Here is a 12,626-nt window from a genome sequence, read left to right as displayed (position 1 = left end):
TCTGACTCCACTCTAAAACATTTCCTAAATCTGAACTATTTCTTATTGCTTTCATGAATACCATCATCATTGGAGCCACATAATTTCTTCTAGGGTATTAAAAGATCCTCTTCACATTCTCCTTGATAACACTCTGCTCAACACATTCTAGCCAGGCTTGCTTCTGCTGTTCCTCAAGCACACAAAGCTAGCTCCTTCCCCACACCTCTACATTTCAGTCCCCTATGCTTGGAATGCTCTTATCACAGATTTTAATACAACTCACTCCTTCATCTTCTTATCCACAGGTGTCCAAATGGCACCTCTTCCAAAGGATTGTCTTTGACCACATCTCCAAACCAGTTGTCACCCTTTATCCCCTTATTCTGCTTTTCAGGTGGGATTTGCCTCTACCTGGAGTTATATTCTTTATTATTTACATCTCTGACTGGAATAAGATGCTTTGTCTTTCATCAAATAATCTACAGTATCAGAACAGTCTAGGGCATACAGAAGACAATCAATAATATTTGTTAAATGAATGAATGATAGTCTTCTTTGATAAGATTTCAAGCACTTCACATGGCTACAGTGGAAATTGCCCCTGACCCACCTGCTCTGGTGCTACCTGTTTGCCTTGGGAAATTGGGTGTGTGTGTGTGTGTGTGTATGTGTTTGTGCACGTGCACACCCTGAGATAGCTTTGTTCTAAAGAGCTCTGGCCCTGGGAGTTCAGACCAAGAACTGCCAAGACATGATCATGATTGATTCTAATACTAGAGAAGAGAGACTTCTCTCCCCTCTCTAACAACCTAAGTCTCCAGAACTATTGACCCAACAGAGGTTTTTCAGACTCACTGTCCTGGGTATAGAAATTGAAATATACATCTAAATGCAAGACCACCAGTGATGCCATGGACTTGGAAAGAGATTAGCGTAGCAATTAAGTGATTAAACTTATCTTTTGTATCAAATTCAATTCCACCCCATGTTCTCAAATCCTACACCAACTTGCTATATTCAAGGAACTGTGTTAAATAACACCACAGGAGCAATCTTAAATTACTGCTTCCAGGTAGAATGAAAGCATAAAATTGAAGATAAAATTTAATAAGATTTCTTACAATTTTTGTTTATTTTAAATAGGAGGTTTTCTTCTTCTGAGCCACGGCTTCAAGTAAAAAACATTACATTTCAACTCAATGACACTGGCAGCTGTTCTCTGTCCATGTGCTGGGATAATGGCAGCCACAGGCAGGGAGACTCTGCTAGACTAATTCTCCTCTTCCTCACTTGGGTAAAGAACTTAGCACCCTTGATTCAACTTTGTTCTATGGTTGAAAGGCTAAATTGGCTATTTGAAAGAAAAGAAATGTGAGTATTTGCCCCTAACATAAGATTGAATTTTTGGCATAATTTACAAACCTAATCCTGTTCACTCTGGCTTTATAGGATTCAGGCAAAGAAAGTGATCTCCAGCAAGCATGCATGGCCATAATGACGGCCACCGTATTAGCCATCCTGGCAGTGACATCCAAATCTGTGGGAACTTTTTTACACATAAGATTATTCCTTTCTAATTTTTTAATAACTTTAATGAAACAGGAATAACCTTGAAGAAATACATTTTCTGTAGTAAACAATGGAAAGGAGCTATTAACCTAACACAGCAGGAAATATATTGACCACAGTTAAAAATTTATTCTCTCAGAATACAAGACACAGAGTTTACTCACTGGTGCTAGTATCTCTTTGCAAAACTAAAGAGAGAGAAAAAAGCCCCAGAAAGCAAGAAAGACATATTTTGATTGTTGATGTATAATCTGCAAAGCCAGCAGACTGAAAATGCACAGAAGTATTTAACTGGGACTATAGAGTATATATTATTTTCCATAATATGGCTCCTAAATATCCGTGTCCTTTTTAGATGTTTCAGACTGTGTAAAGGGAGTAAAATATTCAATTACTTTTTAATGTCTCAAAATCATTCTCAGCAAAATGAAATCAATGCAATTGCCAAGAGCCTTCTTTATAGGATCAGCTATATTAATTCAAGATATGTCTCCCTCCCTCAGGTAACTTTAGTTTGAACAATGTTTATGAAGTTTAAACCTTGGTGGACACTGAATCCCACGCTTTCAAGAATGAATCAGAAATGGATCGTTTTGACAATAGGTGGCAGAGGTGTGTCAGTTCTGCCGAAGATAGTGAATAGAGTGCTAGAAGGTTATGAATTCAACCTACTGAGCGGTATCTACAACTTTGTATCCTCAAATCCTGTCTGTAGGGTGTTACGACCCGTAGGAGGCCAATTAGGGTGGACCAGATACAGTAAAGTCTAAGACATCCACCTGGAAACAGCAGAACAGAGCTGTGCTCAACCTTTCATAAAACTCACTGTGAACGGATTTCACAATGATAAATTATGGCCAAAATAGTGTTCAACGCCAGGCTCAAGTCAAGCAGGCACTGGATGGTAGCCCTCCAGGGCCTCAAGACTTTTTCAGAACTCCTTGTCCTGTAAGTGTTCTCAACGCCTCTTAAGAATTGCACATGCTTCAGTTTACCCCAACTACGCCACCCTGTGGATCTGAATGAACTCTTGGGCTCTATATTCATTGGAAAAATAAAGAAGTCCTTTCGATGGCTCAGTGTAAATGCCAGTTTTGCCTCAGTTCTTCAATTTTTATATGTACTATCACTTTGAGGAGAAATCAGCTGTTAGGGCTCAGGAAGAAATTGAAATAAGCACATTTTCTATTTATCAGTTGTACAGAAGGCCTTTCCGTGCAGTGAGATTAGCAGTTGGGATGACCTTCATGGGACAGGGAGGTCTTCTTATTATGCATTCTTTCAGAGGACTCTTGTAGAACCGTCTTAATGCCCAATCCAGCATTTTCACCTAAAGGCAAACATTACACTTTCTGATAATCACCTAATTTGTAAACTCACCTGGTGAAAGAGAAAAAATAATAGTAGTCCTAACTGCTGTATAATATTAAGCCAAAAAGTTTCTGGCACTATTTGCAGGTTTTGACTTAAAGGTTTCATGCAAGGTGAACGTTGCACTGGGACACAACTGGGAGAAATAGTTGTGGTTCTTTTCATTCTTTCTGCCTAAACAGAAAATTGCTTTTCTGAGTCTACACTATTTTAACAGCAGCCTAAATGCTGCGTACTGCTCTGACTTCAGACGTAATGCCTCATAATGAAATGGTTTGGGGCAGGGGGGAGCAGGTCAGACACCAGATTGGGATGAGTAAAATAAACAAACAATAATACCCAAGTCCATCCCTAAATAACTAGTTGCTATTTTTTTAGAAACCAAAAAAAAAAAAAAAAAAAATTGGATCTAGAGAACAAGCAGATGCTTTATTACATGTCCTTAGGAGGGCATACTAATCATTTTAACGTTTTAGAGATAACTACAAATGTTAGTTGTAAACTGGAAAACTGGAAAATTCTAATGGTTTTGAAGACACTCTATAAAATATTTGCCATAAGTAGATATTTGAAATATTGCCTGTACTTTCTGAATCTCAAAGTGATCAAAACTACCATTATATCTAGAGATGGATACATTGATAACTTTGCATCTTTATTACAACTGCTTTTGCATGATTAACTTCTGCCTTAAACTATACATTTCTGATAGGGAGGGTATTTTTTAAAGTGAGACTAATCTGAGACCAAAAGAGGAATAAAAGGGATTAGTGATGTTCATCTTTCCCCCCAAAATAGAAAACTGAGTGTCTACATCAAAATTAACTCAACAACAGCTTTCCTCAAGTTGTTGGCATGGTGAAGTTGAAAGACAATGATACCACTCTCTCATTTTCAGGCTGAGTATTTTTAGGTAATTTACTAAACTTCCTTAATTCTCACCTTCATCAGCTATAACATAGACATATTAACATATCTTTTTTAGGGACGTTAGGAGGATTTAGTGAGATGAAGGTATGTAAGAAGGTGATTAATATACTTTGTGGCATATAATAGGTGCTCAATAAATGTTAGTTCTCCTTTAAACATACATGTAAGCTCTATGGGTTTAGTTTTGTTTTACAGCAAGAGAAAATGAGCTGGTGAAATAACATGGCTAATGCAAAATCAGGGATCTATTTATAGGCAGGGCTGGTCCTCGAATCTGATCTCCTGACTTGTCAGTTAACACATACAATGGGTACCAGGAAGGCCAGCTATCACAAGAATGATCTTTGGAGTCAGACCTAAACTCTAACGAAATGCATGGGTTTAGCAAGTCATTTAACCTCTCTGAGTCTCAGTTTCATCATTTAGAAAAAGAGAAAAAATAGCTGCCTCACAGAAATCAATTGGAAAATGTGAGTAAATTAGCAGTATCTAACAGGTATTTAAAACTCAACAAAGGGTAGCGATTATTATTAAATATTTACTGTGTGAGGCAGCAACCTCTTCGACCTCAGCTGCAGCAACATCTTCCTAGGAACATCGCCAAAGGCAAGGGAAGCAAGGGCAAAAATGAACTATTGGGATTTTATCAAGATCAAAAGCTTTTGCACAGCAAAGAAAACAGTTAACAAAACCAAAAGACAACTGACAGAATGGGAGAAGATATTTGCAAATGACATATCAGATAAAGGGCTAGTGTCCAAAATCTATAAAGAACTTAGAAAACTCAACACCCAAAGAACAAATAATCCAATCAAGAAATGGGCAGAAGACATGAACAGACATTTCTGCAAAGAAGACATCCAGATGGCCAACAGACACATGAAAAAGTGCTCCATATCACTTGGCATCAGGGAAATACAAATCAAAACCACAATGAGATACCACCTCATACCAGTCAGAATGGCTAAAATTAACAAGTCAGGAAATGACAGATGCTGGCGAGGATGCGGAAAAAGGGGAATCCTCCTACACTGTTGGTGGGAATGCAAGCTGGTGCAACCACTCTGGAAAACAGCATGGAGGTTCCTCAAAATGTTGAAAATAGAACTACCCTATGACCCAACAATTGCACTACTGGGAATTTACCCTAAAGATACAAACGTAGTGATCCGAAGGGGCAAGTGCACCCTTTATATTGTTTATAGCAGCAATGTTTATAGCAGCAATGTTCACAATAGCCAAACTATGGAAAGAACCTAGATGTCCATCAACAGATGAATGGATAAAGAAGAGGTGGTATATATACACAATGGAATACTATGCAGCCATCAAAAGAAATGAAATCTTGCCATTTGCAACAACATGGATGGAACTAGAGGCCATCATGCTTAGTGAAATAAGTCAATCGGAGAAAGACAACTATCATATGATCTCCCTGATATGAGGAAGTGTAGATGCAACATGGGGGGTTAAGGGGGCACGAGAAGAATAAATGAAACAAGATGGGATTGGGAGGGAGACAAACCATAAGTGACTCTTAATCTCACGAAACAAACTGAGGGTTGCTGGGGGAAGGGGAGTCGGGAGAGGGGGGTGGGGTTATGGACATTTGGGGAGGGTGTGTGCTATGGTGAGTGCTGTGAAGTGTGTAAACCTGGCAATTCACAGACCTGTACCCCTGGGGATAAAAATAGATGTTTATTAAAAAAAATAAAAAATATATTTACTGTGTGTTAGATACCATGGAAAGTACCATGAGATGCCCCAAAATTCCTTACCCTGGAAGAGCTTTTTGAAGAAATAACAGAAGGGAAAATAATTATTGATACAAAGCAGTGTTTAAGTGACAAATAAGTGATACAGATAAGAAGCTAATGAGTTAAAATGATGGTGAAACAGACCATTTTATGTTGAGGCAGCCAGAAAAAAGCCTCACTGAGAAAAAGGAGAATTGAAGTCAAGCTCAAGAGAAGCAGATACATTCATCTTTTTTTTTTTCCCCCCCAATTCGGTCATCTTAACAAAATTTTAGTTCTCGTTTTTTCCTTTTCCTAGAAGAAAGTTGACAAAGGACTTTCAATTTCAGAATTGTGAAAGAGAAGCCATATTCTCTCCGGGGAGTTGTTAGAGAATACAGCTTTCTGGATGAAGGCCGTTGCACAAATATTTTATCTTGAATATTGAAAAGATAGCCATAGCGTAAATTTCCTGTGTGTGCATGTGTGTGTGCACGCGTGTACACACGTGCTTGTTCACAAGTTTTCAGGAGTTGATTCACTTCAATTCCAAAAACATGCAGTGTTTTCTAGGCCAACGGAATGTACATCTTAATAGTTCCCTTCTCGGTAGCACAACAGATAAAGAGTTTCATCGAGTTATTTCTCAACAGCGACTCCACGGACAATTGACACATCCATTAAAAACACTGGTAGTGTGTCTGGTTTGGTTACTGCTTTGATGTGCTTTCTAACGGTGCTGCTTGCCTTTGGCAATAATTGTAATTCAATTTATGCATCTACAAAATCATCCAATCCTACTGCCTATTCCATGTCACAAAATAACTTTTCTCTTTAGAGTTAATCAGCCTTGCATTGTATATCTTCTATTACCTAGATTTCACTGCATCTCCCAACCACTTTCAAGTGGAACAAGTTAATATTCAAAAAAAGTAAACACATTAGAAATAAAGAGACCATTTTGGAGCTGATGGCCAGGGATGCCACTTATAAAAGCAGTGACTTGACTCTATTATAAAAATTGGTGTGTGTGTGTGTGTGTGTTGCGCTGGATAGAGAGGATGTTTTAAATATTTAATTATATAAAGACGGTTCTATGGTAACATTTTAAAATAATTTTATGCATGATTTTATTTCATTTTTATATAAACTTTGAAATGCAGTTGAAAATTTTTCTCCAGGCATGTGTTGTATATACATAAGCGTTGTCAGTTTGTCTTAATATTGAGAAGCATAAATATGAAATAACTTTTTTCTCTAATCACTGCTTTCAGTTATGTTCTGTATATTTTGCCTGTACTTTGATGTTATCTTGGGCCAATTCCATCACTTTCAGCATTTAAAATCTCAAACTCTATTAGGGTTTCATATGCCGCCCGCCATTTCCCAGAGTCTAGCCTTGAGCTGGGACCCTGACTTCTTCTTTGAGTAATCTCTTCTCAGTTCCTCCCTTTAATACCAACTCCTCCAGGGTTGGGGAGGAAAAAGGAAGATGAAAAGAACAAGTGTCCCTTTCCTTACCTGGGCTGTCTTGACATTTCTTCATGGGTTTTGCTCCTTCAGTAAATCTAACTCACTGTTTATCAATATCCATGATGTGTCTGAATTCCAAAGTCGATCCTCCTATGGCACGAAGCGTTGCAACCCAAAATGTGATCTGTGCACTGGCAGGATGGGATCACCTGAAAAATCATTAGAGCCTCAGCCCTGACACCTGCTAAATCCAAATCTGAATTTTAACAAGATCCTCAGGTGATTTGTATGTACATTAACGTTTAAACTGCTGTGGTTAAAAGCAGCTTTTTAAAAAATTTCCTTCTGTCACAGTCTGATATACTTTTACCGTATAATAAAAACAAGTCTGTAGAAAAATCGTTTTTGAAAAAAGGCATGCAAAGCACAAGCCAAAGTTTTGTTATTTGATTCAACGGACGGACCGTGATGGAGTAAGACCCATCCTCCCACCAGAAACAATACATGAAACTGTAATTTTTAAACATTAGACAACAGATAACACAGGACTTTGATCCCTAAGGGAAGGGAAACAAACAAGATGGGCCTTTTCATCACCCAAGCTTTTTCCCTAAAGGCATGGCACAGGAGAGGAGAGACCAAGCAGAACAAGACAGGCTCAACAATTGAAGAGTCAGACCTGGGAGTTCACGGAGATTGGGGTAGCTTGACTATGTGAGGCAGAGTTTTGGAAAGGAAGTGGCTAGGAAGAGAGAAAGAGCGCAAGAAGTCTCGAGTTGGTGACAGAATTCTAAGAGATGCATGAAGCTTTGCATTCAGTTGGAACTTTGCAACTGGACAAAAACTCAGGGACTTAAAAGTTGAGCAAACCCAGAGTTCACGCAAGGCTGGGAGACATTTCTGTTTTAACCAAATACAGTGGAGAGATCTTTGACAGATGCCCCCACCCCAAACTCAGACCTACAATTCCCAAATTAATTCTTGAAAATGAAGAAAAGAAATTTGAAAAAAAATTGTAAAAGACATGTTTCTCTCTTTCTGGACTAGTTAATTTTATTTTAACAGAATGAAAGAGTAAGAAATTACTATTCAAGTTTAGTGAGAAAAATAGGAAAAAATAATGACCAATCAGAGAAAACATAATGGATTTGTATTAGCAGAACTTGAAGCAGTAAGAATCTATATGACCTTTTGGTGTATTCGTATTGTCCTCTATTAACCACAATTTTTATCCAAAAACCTGGGAAAATCTTAGTCCTAGAAAATGCAGTAAGTGTGGAAGAGAACTTCTATTTCAATTATATGTGTTACCTAGTACTGTTTGAAGTGATCTTTCCTTTCCTGGGTGGCAGATTTTTTTGTTTTTAATTTTTTTTAATTTTTTATAAACATATAATGTATTTTTATCCCCAGGGGTACAGGTCTGTGAATTGCCAGGTTTACACACTTCATAGTACTCATCTTAGCATATACCCTCCCAAATGTCCATAACCCCACCACCCTCTTCATCCCCCCTCCCCCCAGCAACCCTCAGTTTGCTTTGTGAGATTAAGTCACTTATGGTTCATCTCCCTCCCAATCCCACCTTGTTTATTTATTCTTATCCTACCCCCCACACCCCCCACGTTTCATCTCCACTTCCTCATATCAGGGAGATAATATGGTAGTTGTTTTTCTCGGATTGACTTATTTCCCTAAGCATAATACCCTCTAGTTCCATGCATGGTGTTGCAAATGGCAAGATTTCATTTCTTTTGATGGCTGCATTGTATTCCATTGTGTATATATACCACATCTTCTTTATCCATTCATCTTTTGATGGACATCTAAGTTCTTTCCATAGTTTGGTTATTGTAGACATTGCTGCTATAAACCTTCGGGTGCACGTGCCTCTTCGGATCACTACGTTTGTATCTTTAGGGTAAATACCCAGTAGTGCAATTGCTGGGTCATAGGGCACCTCTATTTTCAACTTTTTGAGGAAACTCCATGCTGTTTTCCAGAGTGGTTGCACTTCCAGAATGGTTGGTGACAGTTTTTTAACTGATCTGGGTATGAACAGGGATCAGAAAAACTTAGTCAAAAGTAGTGTCTAGCCACTAAGACAGTGAAAAGCCAGATAAAGTTTCAATCATAGATATGTCTGCTTTAAGCACCTGAAAATGTGCTGTAAGTACAAAGTTTAGAAGAAATATATTTTTAAAATATTTTATTTATTTATTTGACAGAGGGATCACAAGCAGGGTGAGTGGCAGGCAGAGGGAGAGGGAGAAGCAGACTCCCCACTGAGCAGAGAGCCTGACATGGGGCTCAATTCCCCGAGATCATGACCCGAGGACTCCAAGATCATGACCTGAGCTGAAGGCAATGGCTTAACAGACTGTGCCATCCAGGCAGCTCCAAACTTTAAATATCAGAAAATCAAGTGACAAAACAGGTCAAGGAGTAAAGTGAATTCAGGTATAGATTCAGCAAAAAGAAAACAAAACTTCCACCTGTGGACCTAGAACACATGAATCCGAATTGCAGACTTGTCAGGTAATAGTTCTTTGGTCTAGGACAAGCAACGAGTTATAATTTTTTGAAATTTATATACTATAAAATAATGAAGGATTTAAATAATATAGCTACTATAAAAATGGTATATAAACTATAAAATGCTATAAGAGTATGACATGTACACATACATTTTTAAATAGACAAGCACTTGTATACCTCTCAATATTCACTAAGCACTGGTCTGTGCATCTTTTTTTTTTTACAAATATCAACTCACCCAAGTGCCATTTTGCAGATGAGGAAACTGAATTACAGATAACTTAAATAACTTGGTGAAGATCACAAGAGTTAATAAGTGGTAGAGGGAGAATTAGAATGCAAAACTCCTAAGTGTCAGAGTCTGTGCTAATCCAAGTTGTATATGGTCTTTGAGAACAGAAAAATCAGCTTTGTAGGCAAACCTCTGGATTTTTCCAGCTTACACTTAAAAAAGACTGTCTTGAGTCACCGTTTTCTTTGGTATGATCTAAGGAGGTAGCCCTTCAGTGGGCTGGGGAGGGGTCAGAAAGAAAAGAAAGTACATAAACACCAAACCTTTGAGTCACATTATTCTTAACTCAGTTTTTAAAAGGTAACATTTATAAAGATTGTTTGGAAACCATACAGACCAACCATTGCAACAGGTTGGTAATTTTCAAACTTTGTCCTGAGGTCCATGGTTCAGCTGTGATGTTCTTCCTACAGAGCCACAGATAAATCAAAAAAACAAACCAACCACAAGTTCATAGTGAAAGATATAAAATGCCAAAGACTTTCATTTTTTATATGATTAAAGGAATTTATTAATAGCCATGGAGTTTCTAAGTTTGGTATTTATAAACCAAATGAAGCATATCATTAAAACTTACTGAGCATTATTATTTCAGGATTGTAGTCAGAAATCGAAGTTCTTACTGTGTCTACATATGTGCTCCTATATAGGATCCCCTGCACCCCTAGGACAGGCAAGCTAGGTGGGCCAAAGGGTCTTGCCCCATGTAAGTGCACCATGATAAAAAAATTTTTTTTTTTAAATCCACAGGGCATCTGGGTGGCTCAGTTGGTTAAACAGCTGATTCTTGGTTTCAGCTCAGGTCATAGTCTCAGGGTGGATGGGATGGAGCCCTGTGTCAAGTTCAGCACCGGCCATTAAGCCTGCTTAAGATTCTCTCTCTCCCTCTGCCTCTGCACCTCCCAACACCAGGTCATGCACACTTGAGTGTATGCGCTCTCTCTCTCTCTCTAAAAAAAAAAAAAATTGAAATCCAGATATTTTGAAACTGAAATCTGTAAAGAATGTTCCAAGGAATAATGCAAAAAAATTAAGGGACTCAATTTCTATATCTTTAATTTCTATATATGATATTACTTCTTAAAATTGATCTTCCTAAGAGAATGCCTCTGGCCCAAGTTTCTCATTCCTGTCTTTCCTTCCACAACTGTCATTTTAGAAAAGAACAGGATATCCTTCCCTCATCTTACAAGAATCGCACTGAGATCTATTTTACTTTCTATGCTTAACAGTTACTCATCAAAATTTGAACCTATATTTGTATATTTTAGATCTATTATCCATTAATAATTATCATTGTATAACCTCAATTCCCTAGAAATTTCAACATTTAAAGCTTATGGTCAAAGGAATTTTAAAAAATATTTATCTAACATATTTTTGTTGCATAGAAATATGTTTGCATGGTCACTAGAAAGTTGCAAATAAAAAATTTGCATGAGGATTAAATCTTGCGGGAGAAATAGAATTGAAAGTTCTAGGATAAATGATGTACAATTTATAACTGTCAAAAGGAACTTACATTGTTTGTATATGTGTGTGATGATGTGTTTCATATTGTGTTGGTTAGATTCCAGTGAATACACATAAAAGGATAATGTAAGAGGTATTTTTTAAATGTCAGCATTCACAGTATACCATAAATTACAAACTTTGTAACATTTAAGATGGAAACCAACTTTAATCTTAAAGATGAGGAAGAGGATAAAATATTGTTTTAGTTTTTGCTTTTGGGTTGTTTTTTCCCCAAAAGTCTTCTAGGTTCAAAGATCATTGATCTAGGGACCATGCTTTGTTCATTCTGGGCCATAGAAGCTTGTCCCCCCCAGATCATGTTATTACGGCCTCTTGTAGAAATGCCTTCACTGAATTTCACTTTAGCATTGACTTGGCTTTTGTAGAAAGTAATTATGGGAGACAACCATATGGAATCCATCACTCCAGAGAAATACTATTAAATGTATATACCACATCACAAAATGCCCTCTAAACAAAGTCCCACATGAAAAATTTCTTTTGAAATCGAGTTCTAGGAAAATCTTAGCTTTCCTTGAGAACTTGGTGCACTTTGTCCTTTCTTATCAGAAGACTTACAATAGTGGTCATATTTTCCTTCTCACTTTGGCTCCCAGGAAGTTTGCAACTAAATCTAAGGTTAGATAGAATAACTATTTCCATCCTACCAGTTGACACAAACTTAGTTGCAGTTCCCTCAATCTATTCTTACTTATAATTTCTTGCCTCCAAATTTTCCTTCTTAATTCTGTTTACTATTATGTTATGATAGCTGTTTGTTAACCTGCTTCTAAATATTTTGTGGAGGCAAGGCAAGAATAAATGGGAATTTGAAGTACATGTGTTCTTTTTGTGAAAGAATCCACAGGCAAATCTCCACCTGCTCCTCAACATATTCTTAGTGTGCGTGGAGTACATAAGATTGCTTAAGATGAGGATTGTCAATGACAAGGGGAGGCCACCATCATCCTTCCCAGGTAATGCTTCATTCCAGCCAGTTTCTTAAGCAAGCATGCCCTGTGCATCTATTTCTTATTAGTATGAGCTTTACATTTTAGCCCTTGACTTCTGCATCCAGTTAACAGGACTTATGGTGTCTATGAAATAAAATTTTCATCAGATTCAACAATGTCATCAGTGTCTTAAAAAAAAAAAAAAAAAAGGTGAGTTTAATTTTACAACGGTTGGTCCAACTACAACTTCTTGCCAAGAGATGAGAC

This window comes from Mustela putorius, unplaced genomic scaffold (assembly GCF_011764305.1).
Source record: "Mustela putorius furo isolate JIRA1106 unplaced genomic scaffold, ASM1176430v1.1 tig00003853_pilon_pilon_pilon, whole genome shotgun sequence".
In the NCBI taxonomy this organism is placed as follows: domain Eukaryota; kingdom Metazoa; phylum Chordata; class Mammalia; order Carnivora; family Mustelidae; genus Mustela; species Mustela putorius.
The sequence above is the reverse complement of the archived record's forward strand: the minus strand, read 5'-3'. Positions refer to the sequence as shown.